Below are 26,110 nucleotides of genomic sequence, written 5' to 3'. Positions count from 1 at the left end.
GAACCATCAGCAACTATGATAATTCATGATTTTAGGAACCGACCAAACATTCGTAGTCCTCAAATTTTAACAAAAATTTAACCATCGCAAGTATGCCTGGCCCACCAGGCCCACACGGTCCTTCATCAGCTGAACACACCATCTGTCCCAGTAAACCCCTCCACTGCCAGCCAACTAAAATTTAATTAAACTCTCCACGACCCACAGCTGACTGAACAACATTTTTCCTCCCCGGCCCACACCACCCTGACCTCCCATCTACCTGGCGTGGGCTCCACTCATCGACTGCTCTGTCTCCCTGCATACTATACACTTATATATGTGGATGATAAGAAGTCAGAATGATTAATTTAGTCTCGAATTATCATTTGCAATTATCTATGTCATATAAAGAAAAAAATCATGTATTATTTTGTTGTAATATGTAGGCGAAAATTCAACACCAGTTGTTGTTCAAGTTGTCCATTAGACAAACTATAATCTCTCATTACGTGGGCCATATCGTTCGTCGTTCTGCTAAAAGTTACGAGTAACAGAAACAAAGCCATAAATCTTGCGAGTGGCAGTCACCGAAAAAAGTGCAAGTTTATAAAGAGAAGATTTGAAAGATTTGAATGTTATCAACTTTCACAATTATTGTACCAGTAAGAAAATATACGTCCGTATGTACAACATGAGCAGAGCTGAAGACCAGCATGAAAGTCACTACTGCTTCACCAACTTATGTCGTGTTTCGTGCAGCCTCCCAACATGCGTCTCTGTCTAACTCACCATGACTCCCCGAGTCCCCTTATGTTGCCATGAACGAGAACAAATATTTACTTAATTGAATATAGTCGTTTGTGAGGCTCTACGTTTCTGAGGTTCTACGCTTGCTCGAAGTGAAGCAGAAAGATTAAATATATTTTAGTGTTTTGGGCAAAACGGAAAATTACTCCCCAGCAGCCTGCATCCGTTTGTCTTATTATTATTATTTTTTACCACGACGAATAAGAAAAAACTACGTTAACAACGAACACCCACCTGCAGCAGCTCGCCATGACGCTTGCACCACACCAGCGTCTCAGCGGCCTTTCCTTAATCCCTGCCGACAGTCCAGGTGTTTGTGGCACCTGGTAATGTGTTGGTTTCCTCACCCGTGGCGGCGCGGTTTCCTCTGGAAGAACAAAAACTTACTCTGCACAAACGATTTCAATTCTTCACTTTTGCAATATTCGTGCTTCCTTACTTAACATGGGGACAATGGTACAAAGACTGTCCCATACTCAGTATGAAAACAACTTATAAATCTTAAACAATAACCTCTCAGTACTCTCTCCACCGTACGAATGCAGAGTTAACGTGTATTTTCACTCTTTCATTCCTTTTACTGCCTGCACGCTGTCATCCGGTTTGTTTTTCCTCCAAAAAGGAATATCAACACCAACTAAATTGACCATTTCTCTTGGTTATTCTCGCGTGTCTTCGGGAACAGGGTTGTTAACTTTTTTTTCCTCCCTAGGCCCGTCTACTGACACATTACAAAGAAGAAAAACACTTATGCACAATGTTGATAGGACAGTTACCCACACAGAGGAGGGACAGACGCTGGCCCCACAAGTCACCCCTCATAATACAAAAAAAAAAAATACCTTTGCATCAACACCACCACCACCAGTGCCTCCTCCAGGTAGTGCTGCTGAATTGACTGCAAGCACCTCCTGCATAGTTTCATCACGCTCACTTACTCCACTGATGCTGACTGTGGCTGGGAAATGGATACCGTTTTTTTTTTTTTTTTTTCCCACCACATCTTTTCTTTCTACATTAATACCTTCCCCTGTTATGTGTTGCTGTTCTTTTCTTTTTGTCCATTAACTTTGTTCTAATTCCTCTCCGGCATAATTTTCCTTAAAAGTTCTTTCTTACAGAATGTCTCTCCTCTCTCTCCTCTCCCCTCTTTTCCTCTCCTTTCCTCCAGTCGGGTGCCTCGTCTCGTTCATCTTCATTTCGGCGACCACCGGCACTCAGCCCTCCTGATGTCGAGGAGTATTTACATGTGAAGGAGGGAGGGAGGGAGGGAGGGGAGGGAGGGAAGGAAGGAAGGAAGGAAAGAGGAATAGAGGAAGAAGCAGTGAGGGACAAGAACGAAGAAGAGGAAAGGATGTAGAGGAATCAGAGAGGAAAGGAATGAAGAAAGAACGGTGGAAGAGTAACTAGAAAACCCTTTGAGTGAAATAGCATGATCTGCTAGTGGAGGGAAGAAAAGGAAGGGAAAATTATTGAAGGGAAGTGAAATAAGATGAGAGAGAGAGAGAGAGAGAGAGAGAGAGAGAGAGAGAGAGAGAGAGAGAGAGAGAGAGAGAGAGAGAGAGAGAGAGAGAGAGAGAGATGTATGAGGTGGGCGGATGAGATGCTGCCCACCCCGCCCACTCCCCTTGTCGCCGTCCGCCCACCTGGAAACGACAAGACGCTCTCTCCACCCACTCCCACTTGTGCTTCCTCGCCACTCCTTCCACCCTGGCCACGTTACCCGCACCACCACCACCTCGCTGTGACCTCCATTTGAGAGAGAGAGACTGTATCAACGGTAACTCGTCAGTAATAACCTTAACAAAAGAGGTTGTCTGTGTGTTGTGACTTACCACTTATTACAATGAAGTGACACTGTTGCTGGTGTTTCCTCAATCTTCCTACAACTTGTCAGAACATAACACTTATTAACAATGAAGTGACACTGTTGCTGGTGTTTCCTCAATCTTCCTACAACTTGTCCGAACATAACACTCATTACAATGAAGTGACACTGTTGCTGGTGTTTCCTCAATCTTCCTACAACTTGTCCGAACATTAGCATTACTTTTACACTCTTGAGTAAATGTTCATCGATACTTATTGATGTAAAAAAAATAAAATAAATAAATAAATAAAAAGATTTGTTGCACTCCGTCTGTGTTTTAAGCTTCTTGGCATTCACGGCAGCAAGGTGCGTGGCAGTCTCCTGGCCTGTTGCTGTACTAACGCCTCAAGGTGGTTGGTTAGCGGCACACACCTGAAGTATAAGAGAAAATGGTAATATAGAAAACTGTGACAAGACAAACGCCAGACAAATTACGAGTATTCTAACCGCTGATGAACGTACATGATGATAGATACTACTTTTATTAATAGTGCTGCTGCTGATGATGCTGCTGTTATTGCTGCTACTGCAAGTACTGTTACTTTACTACTTCCGCTGTTTGTGTTGCCCCCTCTGTTTCCTGAGGGCAACATACAAATATTTCTTTATACTTTTTTTTTTTTAATGTAGGAAGGACACTGGCCAAGGGCAACAAAAATCTAATAAAAAAAAAATGCCCACTGAAATGGCAGTCCCATAAAAGGTCTCAGGTGAGAGTTGTGCTCATAACAATCATTAGCTTGGAAGCAATGAAGTAATGAGAGGACAGTGAGGGGAAGGGAGAGCAAAGAGAGGCGAACATGGATTATAAAAAAAAAAAAAAAAGAAGAAAGAGGAGCATTCGGTCATGATGATATTTATAGAAGAAATATTTTTTATAATTCTTCTTTATTATAGCTTAAATAAAGAAGAAGGAAAAAGAGACATATGGGAAGTGAAACAAGGAATGCGAGAGAAGGAACGAGAATGGAGGGTGTAAAGGAGGAAAAGGAAGGGGAGGGGCGGAGGAAGGGAAAGACAACAACACAAGGAGCCGCTGAGGTGAGAAACGGAGAGGGGAAATTACCTCTGACGCCCTGGAGCAGTCAAGCAGAGGGGACGTGGAGAGAGAGAGAGAGAGAGAGAGAGAGAGAGAGAGAGAGAGAGAGAGAGAGAGAGAGAGAGAGAGAGAGAGAGAGAGAGAGAGGAAGCAAGCGACTGAGGTAAAGAAGAAATCAAATGGTCTTGTGGAGAGGAACAAGGAACACGATTGCTTAATGCTTTATATATAATAGTAGTAGTAGTAGTAGTAATAATAATAATAGGTTAGGTTAGGCTCCCCAATAATAATAATAATAATGTATTTCTTTCTTCAGCATTTGCGCAGCAGAGGGCAGGGAGCCTCATGAAGACTGATCATCTTCCTCAGTCTCGTGCTGCTGTCATAACCACTGTCGTAAGTAGATGAAACCGTCATGCTAAGGATAAGGAGCAATAAACGCGACTCACTGATGGCGCGTCATCCACGAGCGAGGAGCTGTGTCGCTCACAACGACAGTGTCCAGCATACACGTGTTCCACGTCACACAGATCATCCAGTGACAATGACGCCAGGCTTGGTTAACATAACCTTTGAGATAAGTATCAGATACGTGATTAAGTATCAGATACGTGACTTACGTGAGTAGTACTCAAGTTTTTTTTTTTTTCTCAAATACGTATATTTCAGTATTAATAAGTAATGTAGTGATGTCATTAGTTGTAAGACAATAAGTTTACAACTATTTAAAAACTTCCAGTAAATTTGTACGGAACTTGCAGTTTAAATTGCACCCTTAATTTTTAAATTTCCTTATGTCTTCAAAGTTGGAACCCTCCCCGAGCTAAATGCTGGACATTTGGCGGTAAAGTGTTCCTTACACGACGAAAGAGAAGCAATCTTGGCGTGCTGAGAGCAAGGGTCGCTGACCTTGCTCACAGCCACCGCCGCCAAATGTGCTGTTGTGTCGCCCACGGCCCAGACTTCCTGAAAGAGGAAGTCACCAGAGAAAATGCACAAGGATCAATGCTGCCGCCCGCGTACATTTCCCTGAAGAAAGATCAAAAGCAGATCATTGACCGTGTTAATGTCTTTTGTGCCCCGAGGAAAGGAAACCGAAGAAACTCGTGTTCAAATTAACTGGATGTGAAAACAGATAAATAGCTCAGTATATACCAGGCGTGTCACAGACTAATTTGCTGCGATTAAGAAAATAAAGTAATTACGAAGACATTCAGAGAGCCTGCGTCAGAGTCTATGGCTTGATAATTGTTTCCTTATTCCTAAACCTGAAAAGTAGAAAACAATGTGAGAGAGAGAGAGAGAGAGAGAGAGAGAGAGAGAGAGAGAGAGAGAGAGAGAGAGAGAGAGAGAGAGAGAGAGAGAGAGAGATAACCCGTCAATAACCCCTCATGTCCGAAGGCAAGCTATGAGGGGATGAAAAGTTGCGAGGCGCGTTGGGGCGTGTGGTGGCGGCGGCCGGGGTGGCAAGGCGGCCCTCCACCCCAGTAATCAGGAAACACAACCCTTGGGAACACACTCATTAATGCCTTCCCACCACCTCCTTCCCCCTCCCCTAGAGAGTCCGCGCTCCCCATTTTCTCAATACTCGGAGCTAGGGAAAGAAAATCATTGCAAGACAGAATATAAAATGCTGAGAAAGATGACAACTAGAGGGATAAATAGAAAGAAAAAAAAAAAGCTTTAAAATATGCAAAGGATGGAAAATATGTTACGCATTGCAGGATGAAGGAATTCCTATGAAAACTGAGTCATGTTATTAATTACCGATATGTATTTCCGTTTAAGTAAGTCATGAATGATGAATAATGGAGAGATGAGCTGGCAAGCACGACAGTGGAGGTGAAGGAGGAAGAAGAGGAGGAGGAGGAGGATCTGTAGTTAAGTAAAAATGTTGGCGATTTTCTCTTCTGTCATTGAAAGGTGGTGGTGGTGAAGAGAGAGAGAGAGAGAGAGAGAGAGAGAGAGAGAGAGAGAGAAACAGAGGTGGGGAGCGAAGAGGCGGAGGAGAGTGGAGACGGGAGGAAGCAGGGCGTGACACACTGTTAGTTATGACCGGAGACTAAGAAAACCTGCCACGAGAAAGAGTTGTGGCGCAAGTTGGTGGCCGTGTGAAGGAAAGATGAACGACGCTCCTCCCCTTACTCTTCCTCCCTCCTCTCCCCCCCCACCACCTCTCCTTCTGTCTCCTCTCTTGCCTGCCGCTCTCCCTCTTTCCCTTCCGTTCTTCCTTTCATTCCTTATCCTCCTCTTTCTCCTTCTCTCCCACGTCGGTTTGTGTGTGTGTGTGTGTGTGTGTGTGTGTGTGTGTGTGTGTGTGTGTGTGTGTGTGTGTGTTGTTTGTCATTATATCTATGTATGTATGTTTGTCTCTCTCTCTCTCTCTCTCTCTCTCTCTCTCTCTCTCTCTCTCTCTCTCTCTCTCTCTCTCTCTCTCTCATTCTTACCGCAGTGTCTCCTCCTCCTCCTCCTCCTCCTCCTCCTCCTCCTCCTCCTCCTCCTCCTCCTCCTCCTCCCCACACGCCGCCCGCCCTTCATTCCTCCCTACCACACATACCGTCTTTCTTTTCCCTTTAAAATAGACTCTCTTTCCTCCATCCCTGCAGCGTTGTCCTTCAAACCCTCACTGTAACCTCTCCCTTTACACACACACACACACACACACACACACACACACACACACACACTTTTTCCCTAAACCCATATATTCTTTTTTTCACTTTCTTTTTCTTTCCACCCACTATTTCTTCCTTCTCTCTTCTTTTCCTTGTTCTGTTATTCCTTTCTCTGTTTCTTCCTTTTCCTTACACTTACCTTGTTTTTCTTTCCTTTCTTTCATCCTTCCTAGCTTTCTTCTTCCTCTTCTTCTTTTCCCTGTTTTTCTTCTTTTTTCCTTCCTTTTTTTTTTCCTTCTTAAAAACAGGAAAAAAGAGACGGTACTCGTTTATAATTCTCCTGCAATATACCACCTCAATTTTGAAATAAGTTAAAACACCAACGTAAAAATAACAATTCAGAAAAAAAACAACTATATATAAAAACACCAATTATTAGCGCACAGAAAATGAATTCCCATGATAAAGAAGCAGATATTGCGGCATTTCACCCTAAAACTCTGTGGCTTCTTTAGCTTCGATGGATACAAGGAGTGATCGAGCAAGCTGGGGTTAGAAAAGGGCAGGGGAGTGGAAAGGAAAGGAAGGAAGGAAGGAAGGTCGATGCGAGGGTGCGTTGTATATAGGCTGGAGGGTGAAGTTTGGGTGGGGAAGGTCAAGACGAAGGGGTAATGAAAGATGCACGGGAAGGTGTGAAGGTGAATCAAAGTTGGTGAAGTTTTGTGAGGGCGTGAAAGCGAATATGGATTGGTGTGTGGTGCGTGGGGGAGGTTGCTGAAGGGAGGGATGGAGGGCTGTATAAAGGCGAGTGGATTGACTGGTGAAGTTTGGTGAGGGTGTGAAGGTAAGGGTGATGCATAGGAGGGAGAACGTCAGTGTGTGTCAGTTAGTAGGTGATGCATAGTAGGGGGAACGTCAGGGTGTGTGGGATGGTAGTGAGGTTTGCTGAGCGAGTGAGGGTGAGGATAAGCCGGTGTGTGATAGTGGTGTGTGATGCATGAGGGAAGGCAGGGAGGGGGCAGTACATGGCCAACGCGCCTCTGTGAGCGAAAGTAAACAAGCTTTATGTTTGCTGGGATGACAGTCACTCAACAGGACTTCAAACGTGTGGACCCAAAGATTACTCATCTCTCTTCATCCCCTCCCCCCTGTCCCCCAACTCTTCCTTCATCTCCCTTTTCTTCCCCCATCCAGCATCACCTCTTCCATCTCCTCAGCATGCATTCCTCCCCCCGTGTGCGTCACCTTCAACTCAATAGGAATACAAAGAAACACTAAGGAAGGACAAACACCAGTAGATCTGTTCGTCCTTGCGAGGCTATACTAACATACAATGAGAGGGGTGAGATAACATAAATGAAGGCTTCTTTCCACCCATTGCTATCTTGCCTTTCTCTTTAACTATTTGCATTTTTTCATTTAGTTTTTGCTCTTTCCCATCACGCTCCTTAGCATCCACCATCTCCTTATCCCTCCTCATCCTGGATCCACTCCCAGCTTCTCAATCACATCATGAACGTAAGCCTTCCTTCTTAATTACTCCATTACCTTTACTTCACTCCTTATTTCTCTCACTACTCCTTTACTAAACACTCCACTGCAGCTTTATTCCTCATCCACCACATTCTCTAACCCTTCCCTCCTTCCTTTCTTCATTACCACACTCCTATCCCTTCCATCTGCTCCCTTCCAATCTCACTGCACAGCGTAAACACTTAAAGAGCCCCGCCGCCTTTGCAAACTGAAGTGCTTGCAGAGTCTTTCTTACAGCCTCGCCCTAACTTCATATTCTGTCACATCTATAACTCAGATATTTCACTCCATCTGGTTACTTCCACCCAATCTCTCACACCACACTCCTCGCTACTCCCGGAAACCCCCATAGCCAACAGTAATATATATCCATTAAAACAAAGTAGAAGTATTACAAGGGAAAGAAAATAATGACACCTAAAGAAATGGTTAATTTTGCGATGGTGTTGAAAAAAGAGTGATGTCATTAAGATATTTCCGTGTGGTGCTCTGATTTCCGCAGCCAGGTGAGGGGAGGTGAGCCAGGTGACGAGAAGGTACAAGAGAGTTTGACTGGGTGTGGCTTTCCAATAAGTCATGAGGTTCTGCTGTGTACTTATGTGAATTTGGTGCAGTATGATAAATTTTTTAGTTGCTGGTTACTTCCATAACTTTTTTTTCATGTAAAAGGTCCAAGGGCTACAAAAAAAAAAGGCAGAAAAAAGAGTGCCAGTCTCAAAGGAATAGAGCTAAAAGGATGATCCAAAATTAAACTTAATAAATATCTCTAGCCAAGTGCAAGTTTTGAGTTGTATTGAAAGGAATGATCGAATAGTTAAATTTCTTAGGTGTTTGCAGTTTACTTTCTATCCATTAAAATTGTGTAAGGTTGCTTTGATAAGTGTTAATGTTATTAGCAGTCAACGCGTAAGACTCTCTCTCTCTCTCTCTCTCTATCTTTTTCGACACTTTCATTCCTTTTCTTCTTTCCTCTCTTCATCCCATCCTCCTCCTACTCGTATATTCATAGCACCTGTCATCTTAAATCTCCCCTTTTGCGAACACACATACATACACACACACACACACACACACACACACACACACAATTAGTATTATTACACATATTTTCTCAGGATATCACCGAGCTCGCCCCGTGCATACCTGTCATTAGAGCTCTCGGCGGCGAGCAGGTAATGCAGATGGCCAGTCCACGTTGGAGGGAGGAGAGGGGGTGATAGGGGTGATGGTGGTGTGTTTGACTTGCCCCCCCTCGCTAATCGCTACTAACGCCCGCCCTAATGCCACCCTCACCGCAATGACACCTTAAATCAGGCCGCAGCACTCGTCAAGCAGCCCACACGTTCCTGTCGCAGCACCTTCAGGATTGAATCTAAACATGGAAGGTTAGGAGATGCTTCTTCATTCGGTAATGATTGGTGTGTGTGTGTGTGTGTGTGTGTGTGTGTGTGTGTGTGTAAAATCTTGAAGGACGAGGACTAAGTGAAATTAAAAGAATGCTAGAGAAAGAAAATAAGAATCTAAATGTACAAAGGAAGAAAACGGAAAGAAAGAAAAATAGTTATGATTAGTAGTAGTAGTAGTAGTAACAATAAGCAGAAAAAAAATAAGATGAATAAGAAGAATAAACAGAAGCAGTAGCACCAAGCACCACCAGATGATGATGATGATTTATAGCAACAACAAGCACAACCAAATGAAAGCAATGATAAAACTTAATAAAAAAAAAAATATCACGCCAGACAAAAACAAACACCTTAATACAGAAGTTGGTGCGTAGCTCAGAGTGTAGATTACTCGAGCTGACAGGATCTCATTTCTCCTAAAGCTGGGTTCAAGTCTTCGCGCCGATGCCCTTGTGTGGATTACCTTACGTTACTGAAAAAATTGTTCTCGCATTGCAGTACATTTAGTATCACCATAATTACTGCTACAGCCGCCACCACTGCGCCACCATGAAGCATTACTACTACTTATACTAGTACTACACCACCACCACCTTCACCACCACCACCGAGACTGCTGCTAAAAATGAAAGGAATGTTAAAAAAGTAATGATTATAATAAAAACAACAACAACAACAACAGAAATAATTATCAACTCGCGAAAAGGAAGAGGAATCAAACGGTAAAAGAGAACGAGAAGGAAAATGAGGAAAAGGAGGAGGAAAAAAAGGAAGAAAATAGAACTGTGGATGAAAAGAATATATCAAAGAAAATAGTAAAAAAAATGGGGAAGGTCCAAATAGCAGAAGGGGAACAGATAAATAGGGCGATGGGGAGAGAGAAGCAGAAAGATGGGAAAAAAAAGGAGGAAGAAGAAAAATAAAGGTAAGAACAAGGACTGACGAGGAGGAGGAGAAGCAAGAGGAAATTAAAAAATAAAAGAAGGAAAAGGAAGAGGAACTGACGAAAAAGAAAGGAGGAAAAGAACAAGATGATGATGATGATGATGATGATGTTGACGACGATGATGCCGGTGAGTAAGAATAACGGAAGGGGACGACTAGTATATAATAAAAGAAGCCCAGTGAAGGTGATTTCTGGCCGGAAGCAAAGCAGCACAATAGCAACAGATAGCACAACAATAGCCACAACATCAACAACAATAACGATAACAATAACAACCCCGATGTCCCTATAGTTGACAAGGGAAGCAATGGACGTCTTCAGGACATGAACTCAGACTGTCATCATTATCTTTTTCCCTCTGCACCGGCGCCTGTATTTTGCCCACCACTTCCTCTTCCTCTCGTCTCGTGTCTACCTCTCTTTTGCTGCCTGTGGGAAGGTGTCAGTCAGGTGTGATGGGTCCTGGGGGTAAGGGGGAGCAGGAGAGAGGCGGGGGTGATGTGTAGTGAAGGAAGGAAAGGTAAGAGAGTTGGCAAGAAAGATGTGAAAGGGAGAAGGAAGTTATAGAGGGAAGTTTTACAGGTAAGTATAGGGTGGAGTGGTGAAGGTGAAGAGAGAGCAAGTTGTGAGAGGAAGGGAGTTGAGGAAATAGGAGAGACAGAGAGAGAACGTAAGAGATCGTGGGTAAAATGAAGAGGGGGTGTAATGAAAGGCGACTCAGTTATCGAGAAAAAAGTAACATGACGTGACAGCCTAAAAATATCTGAGGATACTGTACAAGAAAGTAGGATTAGAAGTTATGTAGTGTGTTGGAGCCTTAAGGAGAAGAACATACCTACTTCATGACGGGGGGAGGGAGAGCCTGCACCTACACACTCCTCATTGATCCACTGCGGAGGAACTGAGCAGGTGACAGAGGCGAATGTAACTCTTAATGACACTCCCTGTTCGTCTGTCACTCTCACTCGTATTATTACTATTAATTTCATGACCACCATTTTTTTTTTGTTACTTTATGATATACAAATAACTGACTATACCCAGCCTAAAGACCCCCCCCCCCCCCTCTCTCTCTCTCTCTCTCTCTCTCTGCTTTATTTACACTTCCGCAGGTGAGGAAATAAAATAACGACTTGCCACCGCGCACCTGTACAGAATATTTTTATCATTAAGTGTTGGGTGACCTACTGAAGACTTGGTGTTGGATGTGACAGGATGGAGGAGGAGGAGGAGGAGATGAGTGAGGGTGCAGTGAGGTGTGTTTAGTGAGCGAGGCAATGTATGAGCCGAGTGAAATACTGTACGTGGTATGAGAGTTTAGTTATGATGGAACAGTGGTTGTAAAAATCTTGTGTTAGAACTGTAAAAGGAGGGTGAGGGCGTTTATGTAGTAGTAGTAGAAGTAGTAGTAGTAGTAGTGTCAAGAGTAAAACTTTTGTTCTCACCATAATGCATCTCTTGAAACAACGTATTTATGAACTAACTAAACACCGTAAAAATCGAAGTTACTGACAGCGTATAAAAGAGGAGCAGCAGTCAGTTGGAGATAGAGCTTCAACCCTTTCACTGCAATAAGTAACAATTCTCAGCACTGAAAGCAATGTATGAAATCTTAAAAAAAAAATAAAAAAATAAAAAATAAGGTGAGAATAAGGAATTTTACAGTTTCTTGTCCATATAGTGTCTAGAGATTGCTGTAGAAGTAAAAATGTCCCAATTAAGAAGAGATTTACCAAAACAGTAGTGAAAGGGTTAAGACCACTACTAGTAAACCTAACACCACCCCATAAAACCTCACACACTCAAGACATCACACATTCATAACAGTTACAGCAAGATTCGCTACACAGCCAAAAGTTCTCCGTCTTTGTCCACTTGCCTTCAGTATAATTGTTTCACTCTCACGTAACGAAATCTCACTTCACTTCACTTTGGGTTCATACTTTGAATTTTTTTTTTTTTTTTCGTATTTTTCTTGTCTTCATGTTCCCCCTTAAATTTCTTCTTCTAGTCCTTATTCACATTTTCTTCTCTCCTCAACTCTTCTGACTGCCATTCATCGTCACATTATTTCATCATTCATTCCTCTCATTCCACACTCACTCTTACACTCCAACTTTCTTATTCCTCGACCGTTCTTTCTATTTTTCATCTTCCACAAATTTCTTTCCTTTTTTCTATTCACAAATATCTTTCCTTTTTTATCATCCCTCTTTCTCTTCATATTCCATTCCTTTCCTATTTTCTGAACACTTTTCTTAACACATCCTATCTTCTCTACCTCCATCCTTTTATTTCTCCTTGTCATCCCTGTTTCCCTCTTCTATACTTCTCTTGTTCAATAATGCACTCGTCAAACTCTTGCCCCTTTCCGCCCACTCCTCTTACTCTGCCTCTTGCTGCTGCTCTTCCATGACCACTCCCGGTCCCTCCCCGCCGCTGCTCACGCTCTAGACGATACCTAAGTAGCAACACCGCGCCCTGGGACCTCTTGAGTGGCTGGGAAGGAAGTTGGAGGGCTACTGAAGAAGGGAGTGAAGGAGGAAGGAAAAGAACACACAAGCTTCCACTAGTTTCTACCTTCCTACCTCCCCACCACCCCTCCTCCTCCTCCTCCTCCTTGTCGTTCTTCTAGCTCTTAGTTCTTTGTCTTTCGAATCTTCACTCTCCGTTCGCTCTTCACACTTCGCTCACATTTCCTCCTCCCCGTTCTCGGTTCTCGGTTCTTCACGCCCCTTCTCCCTCCTTCACACCCCATCACTTACGAGCTCTATGCTTCTTTGTTCCCCCTTTATCCTCCTTCACCACCACCCTATATTTATACCATTCCTTCAGTATTATATGACTTTTACTGGTTTCTCCACTATTACGAGGACTCGGTCAACTGGTGTGGTTTATGTTCTGTTGCACCTTGCTTGCTCTTTCTACCTCTAATCCTTTCCTCTTCCTCCGTCTCCTCCTCTTTCTAACCACCATCACCACCATCACCACAGCCCTCTCCCTCTAGTCCTCTTCCCGTCTTTCCTTTCTCTTAACTTCACATTCTCTTACCGTGCCACCACCACCACCACCACTATCTCTTTCCTCTCTCTCCCTCCCTCACCCCGGCACTCACCACCCTCAGCCCTTCCCCTCTCTACTCCTTACAGCTTTATTTGTCCTCTAGTGTTTAATTACGACCATATTTACGGTGATAGTGGCGGAGGTGAGAGGCGAGAGGACCCTCCTGACTTCGCTCGTGCCGTCTCCGCCATTCCCTAACAGGTGCCCATTAGGCGGCGCAGAGACGGACGGACGCCTGCAGGTCAAGGACGGGACAGACCGAGGGGGAAAGAGCCAAGCAGGACGAGAGAGCGAAGAGGGCGAACCAGCACAAACAAGAGGGGGGAACCAGCAGACACACAAGTGAACAATGCATCCTCCTTCTCTCGACAACTGAAAACAAGGACAAATGTTCGATTCTTCTCTATATTTAATTGCTCCATGATACTACTTACCTTATGAACGCCCAGTAGACAGATCAGATTCACATGTTTCGTTGATGCGTCAGCTACTCGCATTTCGAATATAAAGAAACACAAAGGATGAACAAACAGTATCAACATTGTCCGCCCTTTTACGAGGAGGATATGGAAAGCCTGCTCTACCTAATAACATTTGAAAGACGCAGGACAGTGAACGTGTAGGCTCCTCTTGAGACGGCATTTAATTAAGATTAGTCAAATGTCTCAAAAAAAAAAACATTGACATTTCTTTTTCTTTTTTTCGTGAGTAGCCAGGGAGCTTCCAGGTTGTCACTAGACTCACTATTGTAACATGGACAAGTGAAGGTGACTGTCTCTGCCGGTGTTCCTCGTTTGTGATGGAATATTTAATGAGTGGGGGAACCTCGCTGAGAATTATGTACATTATTTATTTCCTACTGTGTTTTTCGCTTTATTAGTCTTGGAAATGACACATGGAGTTAGAAAGCACAATGATATCTGTCTGAATGCAACTTTAACAGTGAATTATGGCTGCTGCAACTATAGTTCTGCTACTGAATTTAAGGCAAAAAGTTTATATCACCAGGAAATAAACGTTTGTCTTCTTTGCAAGAAATGTAAACGCAAGGAAAACATTTCACAACGACTCGAAAGTGGTGTTGTGGTAATGCCAGCTCATACAATTTGCCTCCACTTTGTACGTGCCACAAAAAGTCGCGACTCCTGGCAACCCGGCGCACCGCTCGAGGGTGGAGGAAGACGCCAATTGAAACATTACCAATAGAAAATAATGATTATATGCACCACGGGACAGACAACCACCTTCCTCAGCTCACACCTCGTTCACCTCCGCAAGATTACTTCACACGTTCTCACAATCTGAACATCTTAATAATTGTAAGCACCGGAACCGAGGCGCCTCTCAACACCTGCCTCTCCACAATGACCTCCTAGCGCACAATCAGCAACACCTCACGCCTCGTGCAGCACTCACGTCCGGACAGTCAGTCACGCAACACCAATGGAGGCTGCTGCTCGTGAAGGTTTAGGGAAGATAAGTTGGTCGATTCATTTTAGGACGTGATGGCGAAAAAAATAAATAAATATAAGTTGAAGTAAATATATCCGTCAATAAGCTGCAGTATAAAACGATGCAATGGAATAAACATGACGTAAGCGAAGCCGTCATCTGCCATAAAAAAAATAAAAACATGCGATATCTAAATAAAAAAAAAAAAAAATACGAGGCTCAGATACAGGTGGGTGGAGGATGAATGGTGGAAATGTACAACTCACCAGCTCCACCCTGAACCACACGCAACCACCTACCACAAGATGAGCTCTCAACCTACACGAATTTGACCCAAGATACAGTGCACAACACTACGAGAGAGAGAGAGAGAGAGAGAGAGAGAGAGAGATAAAACTTACATTGATTAGCCAAGGTCCATTGCAGCGCGTCCGAGTGGCGGCTGGTGACTAGCAGCAAAAATACTCCTTGGAAGTCACTTGTTCGTACTCACACGAAGTACAAACCTAAAACACAAAAAGCACTCAACTCGTTTCCTCCCAGACCCTGCAAGGCAAACAAACCGCCAAACGACCCTCATCCACACCCAACAGGCAGTTATCTCCCGAGGATGAGCTATGAACCACTCTCACACAGGCCAGGAGGGAAACAGACCACAAATTTGAGAGGCCAGACGACGGGACGCACCACCAAACAATAGGTACAGGGGGGAAAAATGTGAAAACGCGAGGTTGGAAAAGTTCCCAGACCTTCCTCCTTTACCTCCACAGCACCCATTCTCCCCACATCACCACCTTCCTTCACAAAGCCTACCTAAAGAGCACCACTAGAGGCACCTTGGCAGAACACTTACACACTCAAAGCATCAGTAACGGAAATGCCTGCACCAGTACACCTCCTGACGGTAACACTTCAGGACACCCGACTCTTGAAATCACAGAAAAATAATGATCCTTTCTGCAGTTTCCATCCCAGTCTGTCCATTCCCTTTCTATACGTCTGTTCTACTCTCGCCCATTCGCTCTTGTCTCCGTCCCCCTTCTCTCCTCTCCCTCCTCCTCCTCCTCCCCCTCTTCCTGCCTCCCTGCCGCCGCCTCAGTGCCACGCCAGGCATCATTACCAGTGCCAGACACACACACTCCTATTGTCTCCCCTCGGTGCCAAATGTGGTGGAAACATGGAGGGGAGAGGGGAGAGGCGGGAGGTGGAGGAGAGAGAGAGAGAGAGAGAGAGAGAGAGAGAGAGAGAGAGAGAGAGAGAGAGAGAGAGAGAGAGAGAGAGAGAGAGAGAGAGAGAGAAAGCAGTCACATAAAAAAAGGAACAAACGAAAGTATACCAGAAGTAAAAGAAAAGATATTTAGAAAAGGACTAATGGGAGGCAAGACAGTGTTACGTGTGTGTGTGTGTGTGTTTATGTAAGATGGGGTCTGGCCTAGGACAACAAAAGTTATAGAAGAAACGGTTCGCGGAAGGTGTGTGTGTGTGTGTGTATGTGTGTGTGTGTGTAAGCCCATCTCCCCGCGAGCATGAGTAAGGTGAGAATCTTGCATCTACCTCCCAGTCACCACCTTCCCTATTGTGCTCCAACACTCCACGTCACTCCTATGATTTAAAAAAACTCGTATCTTTTATTTCTCTATTCTTATTGCCTCCTATTCTATCGTTTATAAGTCTCTCATCACCTTTCACACTTTCTCCGCTCCTACAATTTTCACAGTTTCTATATCATAGTTCTTAATTACTATCTACTGTTTTATTCTTCCTCTCGATCCTCCGTTCCCCCTATTCTATTTTAACGCTTTTCTCTTATTATCTAATTTACACAGGTTTTAATCTTAGTTTCTTCAATATCGCTTCTATCTATTCTTTTCGCTTTCCTACGTATGTAACTTCGCGTTTCCTTTCACGTTCCTCATTAATCTAAACGAAAACTTCACCCTTATAATTTTGACAACCTCCAAATTTCTGGTTTTCACTTTATTACTTTCTCTCTCTAACTTTTCCTCGCATCTAAATCACTCTCGTTTTTCCTCACGTCGGTTCGTCATGTTAACGAAAACCACACTATCCTCACATCTACTGCCACCATATGCTGCTGCACACATTTACCTACACCTTAAGAACGACAATCACCACCACCATCACCACCACCACCACCACTTCTTCCACACCTTCATAATCAACACCATCAGCCACTTCTTTCTCTTTTCTCTCTTCATCTTTCCTCCCATTAATTTGAAGCCCCTTTTTTTCCTTTCTCCTCACATGTTTATCTATTTATACATATGTAAGTGTTTTCCGTCGGCAAGAACCGCGCCAACATGTGTCTCTGTTAGTGTTAGGGGGAGGAGGACACGACATCACTACCACCACCATCACCACTGCAGTCACAGTCAGTCCGTCCCACATTCAGTCACACGTGAATAATGATCGCCACCAAATTAAGATACCTTGTAAAACAGAAATAAAAAAGAATCAGTGAGTATGCTCTTTGCGACTGTCATCCTTTTCACTCCTATAAATCAACTGAACCTTTTCCTTTCCCCACCTTCGCCGGATTAAGGGATTTTCAGGCTTCAAGGCAAGACAAGTTCAGGGGAGGAGCGGGTTAGTGAGGAGCAATCTGTGGGAGGGTCTGGGAGGTGCTGGGAGAGGCTGTGCACTCTTCCATCACAAGCCTTCGCAGTGCCACGTAACAGTGCCTCCTCAGTGCCCGCCCCAGTGCCACCCGGAGAGCAGGTGCCAAGAGATGTGGTGACCAGGTGTAGGGAGTGTGGCGCGGGTTTGGGGAAACTTGTTTTTAGGGGTGCTAGTGGTGATGTGGGCTGAGGAACGGGCCGCAACGATGAGGTAGGGGCGGCATGGCGGTAATGAGGCGGCGGGAGATGAAGGAAAGGATGCTCTGTGTGTGTGTGTGTGAGAGAGAGAGAGAGAGAGAGAGAGAGAGAGAGAGAGAGAGAGAGAGAGAGAGTGATAACCATGAGTAGAGCAGAAAGGAGGAACAGGATATGGATGGCACTGAGGCTGACACTGGGGACAAAGGAACCCTGGAGTGCCAGCGGGGTTCCATCAGCTGCACCCTGACACCTGCCACCCCCTCACTCCCAGGCCCTCCCCCGCCACACCACCGCCACCTCACTAGCTCCCAGCACGCTACTCGCCACACACCCACCTTTCAAATCTTCACTCTTTACTTTTCCCACATTTCAACTTGGTGTTTATCATTTTACCTGGTTATTTATCATCCTTAAACTTTATTATATTCTAACTTTTTTTTTTAATTTATCGCTTTTTTTTCTTTATTTTATACCTTATTTATTTTACAACCACAGCAAGAGGACTGGTAAAAATGACCTCTCCTATCGTTCCTCATGTCCTTTTTCACGCCTTCCTTCCACATTCACCCTCAGACACCATCCCACGCCCGCTAACCATCCCAGCCGCCCGCGAAACCCATCCTCACCATAACCTTCCTTCCTTTCACAATACATTACCTTCGTAGTTAAAACAGATGAGATAACGTGTAGTTTGGCAAATGTTCTCCTTATAAGCCCAAAACTTTCCTTCCTGCTTTACGTGTTGTTTTAATCTGTTTTTTTTCTTACATTCTTGTGTGTGTGTGTGTGTGTGTGTGTGTGTGTGTGTGTGTGTGTGTGTGATTCCTAAGTATATTGTAATTACAGCTCCTATTATTCTCTACGCCACTTCTAAGTCAGTTTTTTTTTTTTTTTTTTTTACGTTTTCCTCTCCAACACTAAGCATTCTCCCGTCAACCAAACAAAATACAGGAAACGTTTTTTTTAGCTTCATCTTTTCCTTCACTCATGATTTCAACTTGAGAAATGACATCAGATAAATTTTGCAACCATGTACAATACTTCTGATTTTAATCCATAAGCTGTGGATGTGGAGAGAGAGAGAGAGAGAGAGAAAAAGAGAGATTAAAGGACCAATAAAGGACTATGATACGACATAATGGAGGGTGGACAAGACGGTGGAGGAGCAAATGGGTGGAGGAGGAAGAGGAGGAGGAAGAGGAAAAGGGAAGAGGAAGGAAAAGGGGAGGAGAAAGGCGAGAGGAAGGGAAGAGGAAGGGTGTAGAGGAGCAAATGGTGGAGTGGGATGTTAAGGAGCAAGATGGGAGGGAAGGAGATCAGCAGGCCTAGGGAAGAGGTGGGAGGTGGGGGTTGCAGGTCGAGGGAAGTAAGTAGGGGGAGGGGGTGGCAGGCTGAGCGAAGTGGTGGGGGGGTGGCAGGCCGAGGGAAGTGGTTAGGGGGGAGGGAGCAGGGCGGGGGGAGGAGGGCTACAGGCCACACCATATCGCAGTCCGCTAGAGGAAGCCGTAGCGAGGCAGTCGGCAGTGTTTGAGGCGACACGAAGGGAGAGGGAGGAGGGGATCAAGTTGCTCCCCTCTCTCACCCCTACTCTCTCTCTCTCTCTCTCTCTCTCTCTCTCTCTCTCTCTCTCTCTCTCTCTCTCTCTCCATTCTATCCATCCACCTGTCCACTTATTAAATATTCCTTCCTTCCGTTTTTCTCTTTCAAATCTTTTCTTCCTTCTCTTGTCTCCCCATACATCCTCCCCACATCCTACTCTCTCTCTCTCTCTCTCTCTCTCTCTCTCTTTCTCTCCCTCTCTCCACGAGACTTCCTCTCACCAAACATCCCCTCCCCCCCACGCGCCCTCCATAGACTAAGAGGTTCAAATTAGCTAGATCGAAGCAGCTGAGAGGTGTCGAAGTGTGTGTGTCATTGTGTGGGGCACGGGGGATTACTTGAGGGCGGGTGGTGGCGGTGGTGATAGTGGTGGTGGTGCTGGCGGTGGTGCAAATTAGTGATAGTAATTCCTGCCTGTTGTGGTGATGGTGGTGGTGATGGTAGTGATATTTTGGATGGTAGTGACGATGAAGGTAATGTTGATGAATGTGTTGTTGGGTTTTGAGATGGTTGTTAAGAGATGGTGATGGTGGTGGTGGAGTGTCAGGTGTCACAGCGGGGTAGCTATTGATCAAGAACCACAGCAGCAGCGGCAGAGGCGAAGGCAACAGTAGCAGTGGTGGACCGCCTCGGGAGAGTTGCATCAACACATCCCGTGCCCTGGGGGACGCCGCGATGGGTCACCGTATTGTGTTCGTCTCTTATTAGAACTCACTGCTCAGAACTCTGTATGGACCTGTGACTCTCGTGTGTGTGTGTGTGTGTGTGTGTGTGTGTGTGTGTGTGTGTGTGTGTCAGCACCTAACTGTATCTACTCTAATTTCCTTCGAACTCAAACGTCTCATTCAGGCAGGGTCGCGTGGCACACCAGGGGGGGGGAGGAGTGTTGCAGGAGGGGTAAGGGATTGAACAGTTGCTTCAGTTCATCAATAATTTTCAGACGGATTCACATTTCTCCTCGAGACTCAGACACACCTGTTTTTGACGCAAAGTGGCTTCCTAACAAACACCAATTGCACCAAGATGGACTCCAGCAGACCAGCGCCAGACTTCCTCGGCGCCTTCTGCAGACGCCAACACACTGGTATTTTTGTGACCTTTATCCCGCAAGATGGCACATTCCCTTACTTTCCAGCCAAAATCCCTTGGTCGTCAAAGATGTCTTTTATTTGATCACATTATCCACTGTGGCATTGACGACCACTTCACCACCAAATCCCTCTGAGCTAAGTCATATGAGTATACCTCCACCACCACCACCACCACCACCACCACCACCACTTCAGTCATAATCTGCGTCTAAGGAGGCGATCCCAGAATTACTTGCAGCATTACAGCCCCGGGGTCTGAGGACGTATAAGCTGTTTGGGATCAGGTAGAAGTGAAAACTTTACCAATTACATGAACGTACCAGTCAGCACCGGGAATAAAGGAGGCGAGGGTGGCGGTGCTGCTGAGGGGAGGCGGGGGTGGCGTTGCTGCTGAGGGGATGCGAGGGTGGCGGTGCTGAGGGTAGATCGGGAGGAGGAAACAAAAAATGGATGGATAAGCTGTCGATCGAAACTGTCAAGAAATGTAGGAAATGGAGAAAAGAGAGGAAGAGAGGTGGAAACAGAGAAAGAAAGAAGAGAAAAGGCGACAGAAGAGGTGAATAGGAAAGACTCCAGCTAAAATACGAGCTCTCGGAGAATAACTAACCTTTCGAGGCTTTGCTGATCAAGGAGGCGAAGGAGATCTCTCGTCCGGGACTTAGCGGCGTCGAGGCTCCATTAACGAGAACCTGTGCCGCTCAACAGCAGCCAGCGGGGAAGATCAACTCTGGATGGCCTTTTGCACTGGTAAGGGAGAAGAGGTACAAGTCTAGTCTTTGTATTGTATGTTCTTTTTTTTTTATATGTGGCGATGGAGACAAGCACGTATCCCACCCTGGCTCTCTCACCACCACCTCCTTCCCTTCCTCCCTCCTCTCCCTCGTTCTGCTCTGCTCCAGCCCTAAGCTCATTACCTGCGGATTTTCTCTTTTCCAGACTTACTCCAGATCTGATCGTCGGCTTTATTTACTCCAGATGAGGATTTGTGACTTTTCCTCGAGTGACGGATGAAGAAAGGCGGCTTTGGAGAGAGCAACGAGCACTACTTGTGTGCCGGGCTGCCTCAGGTTCACCGGCTTGGCTTACGTGTAACTGAGCCTAAAATTACTGCGTCTGTCAAATTCTGGCTTTCCTTCTCGTAACGATATTTCGCTTTCTCTTCGTCCTTCATTCCCAACATGTGATCGGAATAGAAATTTGATTAACCTTGATCACGGGTCCCACAATTAAGCGCGTCTGTCGGATCATACGGAAGGGGATGAAGAGGATGGGACTGGGGAGAGGAAGGGAATTAAGCGATGTGTGGATGGGGAAGAGACCCTGCGATGGTGAAAGAGAAGGAAAAGGGAAATGTAGGAAATAGAAGGGGAGGGAGAAGAGAGACATGCTAACGACTGTTTCCTCCTCCTCCTCCTCCTCCTCCTCCTTCCTTCCCTCCCCTCGTGACCCACTCTGATGGTTGAGCGATCGGCAGAATGGTGAGTGGTTGCCCTTCCCCTGCTAACCTGCTAAGGACAACTCTCTCCCCCCCTCTCCCTCTCTCTCTTTACATCATTCTCACGTTTAGGATATACATTTCCTTTATTTTTCCTGTGCATCTTTCCTTCCAAGCTCTATTTTTTCTTTTCTTTCGTGTTCGTTTTTTCTTCCTCCTCACACTCCCCCAAAAAGCCGCGCGAGGACCTTTGAGTTTGCTGGTTTTGTTAATATAAGTAATTCCATGTAACCTATGTAATTTTCCAACTCCTCTTCCTCCCCTTCTACTCTCTCCTCCTCCTCTTCCTCCTCCTCCTCCTCCTCCTCCTTCTCCACCTCCTTGCCTCTTTCAGTTCCGTTTCTCTTGCGTCAAAAATGGCCAGTGGTTGGTCTCCCAACTCCCAATAAATCCTGTTAGTCGCGTCTTTTTACAGCGTTAACTCCATTAAAATTCTGCTCATTCTTGGTCGGGATCGGTGGCATTTTAGAATTCCCGCGCCCCTCCGTTCCCGGGGAGGAATTTGTCCGGTTCCAGCCGTAATTCCTTATTTTCTTCTTCTTTGTCCCGGGAACCTTCCGCTTGTCGTCTCCAGACCCGCCCTGAGTCAAGCATCGGTGGCGTCCGCTTCCTCTCCTCTTGACCACGACCACGGGGGCGCCGGAGTGGAGTCTATCTTGAGAACCTTCACGCGTTTGTCCTTCCCTCCTCCATTTCTGCTTGCCCTGCCCCTCGCTGCACACAACATGCTGCTCAATCGATGTATCTTCAGCACGTCTCCAGCCACGCCGCGGGACAGACAAAGCCGCGGTTGGAGACACGAACACTGTGTCTCAGGCGTCGTTCAGCCCAGATTTGGCGCCAAAACTGACGGTGATCAACGGAGCGCGAAACTCTGCCTCTTCCTTCGTGACGTCGCCGCCAGTAGTACCCACGCCGCCCACCCATGCACCCTCCTTCACACGCCCATTAGATACACACTCACCCTCACGACACAAGCACCCCATAGGAATGACTCGCTACTTAAAAATAACAGTAAATAAGGAAATAAAATGTAAAGGGACTAGCTCAAGCTAAAGGGAGGGACGGGTGGCTCCCCTCACAGGCGCCATCCACACCCGGCCTGCCCTCCCCCGCCTCCCCTCGTTCTGGAAGGATTGGCTTCCCCTCGCGACAATCAGAGGCCGCGTGTGTGTGTTGGTTTTGTTAATAGTTCCAATTAAAGGCAGCCAGAGAGAGAGAGAGAGAGAGAGAGAGAGAGAGAGAGAGAGAGAGAGAGAGAGAGAGAGAGAGAGAGTGTGTGTATGTGTGTGTCAAGTCCATATATACCACGTACCTTGGGAAAATAATAGCACTACGACAATTGCTTTTAGAAACGAAATAACCACGATGGCTACTGCACTATAATAATAATAAATGACATGCAATGATGATAATGCTGCTGCCGATGATTATACTAACAAACATAGTAAGCGCTGCAACGTTTTCGAGATATTCCTACCATCACTCATCACACTAAGGCCAAGCATCGTCTCAATCACTTCATAATACTTGGCATGTATATCTTCTTCGCCTCGTCCTGAGAGCAGCACGAGGTGTGTTTGGTTACTAATCACAGAAAGGGTCGAAGACGGAGAGTTAGGTGATCCTCCTCGGAACCTTCAAATTTGTGTGTGCAAGAAAGAATGACATTATTTTCACTACTTTTATATTATATATTTCTATTTGTCTCTGTCTGTCAGTATTCATATTTCAGTAATACATATATACTTTTCTTCAATTCGTGTGAACGGGAAATCCCAAATGTAAAATAAATGTTATTCCAATCCTCAACGAAGGTGGAATTATTAGTGAGCTACATTTTCCATCACTTCCCAGCAGATCCTTCTACTGTCCTGTCCATCACTCATACCAAGTTGCTTTCTCAAACCTCACTTTACTCGTACTATTACAACAATTATTTCTTCTATTCCTCAATCTCGTCTTCCGTCTCTCTTTCTTCCCTGCTTCATTTAATTCCCGTTTATCTGCAAGCTTCATCCCTCCCTTTACCAATCTCCCTCCATCCCTGATAAGGAGAGAGAGAGACAGACACTCCCTCCTTCCCTCCATGTCTATAACAAGCGATCGCCTTCTCCCTCCCTGCCTTACCCCCGCACTTCGAATTCCCACCAGATTAGACCCAATATTGCCCACGACTCCAGATCGCCAGCGTAACCAATGTGAAGAGCTCTCTGATGTTATTGTCCCCCGCCCCCGCCGTCACCCGCCTCCCCCACCTTCCCCTTCACTCCCTGCACCACTCCCGCCCGCCACCCCACCTCCGCCGTGTGGCTATAACCTCTTATTCTTGTCTCGCTTCTGTTGTTATGACTGGTCCCACTCCCTCTCCCTGTCTACGGGTCCTCTCCTAGCAGCGCTGTCACCCTCTTCCTCCCCCGCTGGTATATGGGCTGTCATTTTCTGCTCTCTTGTGTTTGTTCGTGGTGACGGGGGGAGAGAGAGAGAGAGAGAGAGAGAGAGAGAGAGAGAGAGAGAGAGAGAGAGAGAGAGAGAGAGACTTGCAAACTAGCGTGTATGACTTATGAATTACAAAGCGAAACACGACTTGGATAAATAATCATAAGTAATATAAACTATCACTGCTCCGAGACAAAACAATAAAACTCGTTCTTGTGAATTATTAGCACAGGGACTCATTCGTACACGAGGCCTGACCAGCAGCAGGAAAGCGTTGACAAGAGCCTCACATTCACAGTCTTTACGCGAGTTTTCATGTCCACCAGTGAAGATTGTGTGTGGAAGGTCATGGTTACACTAAAAGGGAAGTTGTGGGGAACGATCGTCACCTGTCTGTCTCGTGGTGCGGTGATAGTTTTTAATTTTATTCATTATTTACTTTTATTTATTTTTGCCAAGCTTGTAAGATATTTCGTCACTCCGTCTGTTTGAGTTTGTGCTTCGTGATTATGAAGAAAATTAGTAACTTCTTTTTTTTAACGCTAGCTTTTCCTTTCACTCGTTTATGATTTAGATGTTATGAAGTTTTCCTTGACTGACAGGCGCGACTATCACTGACTTTTTTTTTTTGTAAAGCCCACGTGCTACTTATTCCATGGTATTGATTTATTTCACAAGACACCAACAGTTCGTGAGTTTTATATTAATCCCCATAAATTTGATTCGTATGTACTTGCTATTTCTTGCCTCGTCCTGTGATACTTCATGCACTTCGCCTCTGAGCTGTTATATGTATGAAGATTAGTTATGTTATTTTATTACCACACCAACCCACCGCCATCTGCTCCACATCCCACTCTCCTTACCACTGCAATATTTACAAGGCCATTGAATACACCCTCCTCCTCCTCCTCCTCCTCCTCCTAGATGGAATAATTATACGGACACAATGTCTTATTTAAACTACAAGCTAAATTTACGATAATTGAAAGAATCAGTCATACCTGGCTGGACAATGGGCCATTAAAAACACCTGCGTGCGACACCCAGGTAGAATAATTACCTCAGGTGTCGGAACCCGCGGCCTGAAGACCAATTAAGGAAGTATTAATTACCTGATTCGAGGACAGGTGAAGGGGAGGTGAAGGGAATGGTCCCGGGGGGGGGGTGGACTCTCCCTGACTTAGGGGAAGAGAGAGAGAGAGAGAGAGAAAGAGAGAGAGAGAATCGGCATAGTACATACAGACTGACCGACAGACAGACAGAAATGATGGAGGACAGGCAGAACAAGAGGGGGTGACCGTAAAGGGACACAGTACACGTAACTATAGAAACGAAAAACTCACACAGAGGGGAACAGGGACAAACTGCGTGGTGGGGCGTCCAAGCGGCGACTGTCACTGGCACCAGAGATACTCCTTAGAAATCGACTTTACAGGTCGAACAAGTATGAAGTGAATACATGAAATACAAAACTCAACATCTCGAATCACAAACAAACCAACAAACCCCCAAACGACGCTCATCCACACCCAACAGGCCAGGAGGGAAACAGACCCCAAATTTGAGAGGCCAGACGATGAGACACGCCACTAAACAATAGGTGAAGGGAGGAAAATGTTAAACACGAATCTGGAAAAGCTCTCAAACCTTCCCTCACTATCATCACCACACTGCTCTCTCTCTCTCTCTCGTCACCGCCGTACACAAAGCTTACTATCAGACTACCACCAAAAGCACCTTGTCAGCACCATTAATGGACACCATCGCTAACATTAAACAGCCTGACGATTACTTAAATATGGCGCTGCACGAGAAACATTTCATGCTATTCGTAAATTTTCCACAAAAGGAACAGAGAGAGAGAGAGAGAGAGAGAGAGAGAGAGAGATGCAAGATGTTAAATAAAGTCAAAGTCACACATATCGGCGGCTGA

General features: G+C 45.3%; 2 long non-coding RNA genes across 7 annotated transcripts in view; one reads left to right on the top strand and one right to left on the bottom strand.

Annotated features, from left to right (window-relative positions):
• The window catches only part of LOC135107709 (uncharacterized), a 31,842-nt gene extending 27,551 nt beyond the window's left edge, over nucleotides 1-4,291 (top strand). For 2 of the 4 annotated variants that reach the window (XR_010271898.1, XR_010271904.1), the window contains one exon: nucleotides 4,015-4,291. This is a non-coding gene — a long non-coding RNA (uncharacterized LOC135107709). Of the gene's footprint in view, nucleotides 1-3,556; nucleotides 3,576-4,014 lie in introns of those variants that run through there. The other 2 variants (XR_010271899.1, XR_010271909.1) reach the window with 2 other exon arrangements.
• LOC135107710 (uncharacterized) lies at nucleotides 477-25,693 on the bottom strand. 3 transcript variants are annotated; one of them, XR_010271913.1, is made up of 4 exons: nucleotides 25,521-25,693; nucleotides 20,848-20,984; nucleotides 2,625-3,031; nucleotides 477-1,156 (listed from the first exon to the last, which is right to left on the bottom strand). It is a non-coding gene; the product is annotated as an uncharacterized LOC135107710 (long non-coding RNA). The 3 variants fall into 3 exon arrangements; XR_010271912.1 differs by lacking the exon at nucleotides 477-1,156 and adding an exon at nucleotides 15,115-15,219 and having other exon boundaries at nucleotides 2,300-3,031; nucleotides 25,521-25,691; XR_010271911.1 differs by lacking the exon at nucleotides 477-1,156 and having other exon boundaries at nucleotides 2,300-3,031; nucleotides 25,521-25,624.
• Between the last annotated feature and the right edge of the window lie 417 nt (nucleotides 25,694-26,110).

The sequence above is a fragment of the Scylla paramamosain genome, chromosome 15, assembly GCF_035594125.1.
Source record: "Scylla paramamosain isolate STU-SP2022 chromosome 15, ASM3559412v1, whole genome shotgun sequence".
NCBI classification, from domain to species: Eukaryota; Metazoa; Arthropoda; class Malacostraca; order Decapoda; family Portunidae; genus Scylla; species Scylla paramamosain.
Note: the sequence above shows the minus strand (reverse complement) of the source record. Positions and strands in the feature narration are given on the sequence as shown.